Genomic DNA, 2,303 nt, shown 5'->3' on the forward strand with positions numbered 1-2,303 from the left:
TCAGCCATAAGCCCTTAGTCCATGCCCGAGCCTCTCCTTCGGTTTGGGATTGAGTTAGCTAGGGCTGTCTGATCGTGCATCTTCCTTACTGCCTTAGTAGAGCATTCTATCATAGGCTGCATAGAGCGCATTCAGTCTTTGAATCAAAGGACTCTCTCTAGAGACGAGAATCTCTATCTAGCTTGGGAGCACCTTTTATGTAAGCCATAAGATAAGGAGTAAGTCTTATTCAGACTTCATCCCAAGTTCTGAGGTTAAAGTAAGGATCTCATTCTTGCTATGGATGAGCAACCTAGAGATTCCTAAGAAAGAATCATTCTATCTACCTTCCACTCTTCCTTTCCTTAGAACCTTAGAAGAATCCCGCCTACACTCCTCCCTAGCTTATGAATGGTGACCAATGTTGGAAATTCATTTCAGGCTATAAGGCGAAAGACGCGGATAGGAAAAAAGTCTTCTTTTGCGATTAGACCAGAAGGGAAAGGTCGAAGCTCAAGATCTCAGGCTTAAGAGTCAGCACCTGCAACTACCTTTCCTTTTATCCTCATCTTGACTTATGTCTCATTAACCATGACCACTTGCTGCTAAGGCTTTTTGACTTTCTTACATTCGCCATCTCGTGAGTAGCTGTCACTGGTCTGGGTCAGATTCTGAGGTATACCGATAGAATACAAAAAAGAAAACCTATATGGGGAGCAATCCCCAATGGCTGGGCTTAGTAAGCCCATAGCTGATCACTTAAGATCTTCAAATTCATTTTCTATTATTTGATTAGTTAGCCGCAGGAGCACCTCTTCTGGTTTTCCACCCATTTACGTGGGTGGATTGCATAGGGAGACTACTCCGGTCTCTTTCTCCTCTTTGGTAAAGAGGATTCAGAGAGACTCTTCGTTTACTGTGAAGAGTGCCATCCAATGACCTATCCATGCGGTAGGCATAATGGTGAGGGGGGCCGCTGGGACAATCAGACCTCTGGTCCACCTGAAAAGGTGTGCCACGTCTTGATCCCTTATTATCTTTTCTTCTGTCAGGAATTATATAACACAATGAAATTCAAAGTGCTAATACAAAACCTTAAGTCGATTAGATATAGCGTCCCTTGGCAGAGGTTAGCATATTCCCTCGGTTAGCATATTCCCTTATTCGGAAGGGGATTTTGCTAATCCTGGATCAGGTAACAAAGGAGAGTTGTATATCTCTACATTTGTTCCTTCGTTCTGTGTACAGATTAGGCCGAAAGTCGGGGTGGTTACATTGTGCTTTGTATTTAAAGCAGTGTAATTCATCCTTGCGGATTGCCTATGGGGGTGAGTTTAATCGCTCACTTCCTTTATCTGTACCAGTTTCACTGACTGGTTCTGGATATCCACGGATAATCCCTCGTCATATTCGCATGAAAATGTATTTGACATTCCTTTCTTTCTTTAGTATTATTGAAAGGGGGAAGACTATAAAGGCTTCACTTTTCCGCACTATTAGTAGTCCAGTGGAAGATATCGATAAAGTTGTCACGTGGATTGGTCTTCTAAAACCAACCCTCCGTGACCTCTTGAACCGGTATTGTCCAGATCTCCCTCTTCTTCCCCTTTACCAGGGAATGAGATGGAAACCATCCTGGAAAGCGCTTCCCACCTATCATTCTCTACCACAATTGTGGACAATTTTCCCTAGTCTGCGAGACTTTCGTCTCCTTATGTCGCTCAGACTATGGAATTGGCTGCTTATTCCTCCCTAATGGAATTTATTCATAAGGAGGGTCAGCAGTGGAGTTCTGGGATATTGTTTCCTCATAGGGTGAGATACCCCTTTGATATAAACAATAAGCTCTTTTCGGGGACCGATCTAGATTATTTTTAGTCTAGAATTTGTCCTTACCTGCCTAAGTGGCACCCTGCAATGGGTCCACCTATGACAGGGCGGTTGGCTCAGACAGTCGAAGGAGGGGGTAAGCGGAGAATATTCGCCATTGGGAACTGGGTAAACCAGCGTCTGTTGACTCCAGTTCATGACTGGTTAGCCAAAGTCTTAAGGTTGATCAGCATGGATGGGACGTTTAATCAGATTGCTCCGATTACCCGGTTGAGAGGATCAAAGATTCACTATTGCTTTGACTTGACAGCTGCCACCTTGTCTTAATGTTTGAAGTGATGGTTATACTCTTTGATCGCTCTTTTGCATCAGCTGTAGTGAATTCAGCTTTGGCATGCAATTTGTTCTTTATAAATTTATTAAACCTATAGGAGATATGGGAAAATACACCTATAACGCCCTGCACCCTTTAGAGAAATAATACATGGCCTCCT

This window comes from Primulina tabacum, unplaced genomic scaffold (genome assembly GCF_025594145.1).
Source record: "Primulina tabacum isolate GXHZ01 unplaced genomic scaffold, ASM2559414v2 Contig1080, whole genome shotgun sequence".
NCBI lineage: Eukaryota > Viridiplantae > Streptophyta > Magnoliopsida > Lamiales > Gesneriaceae > Primulina > Primulina tabacum.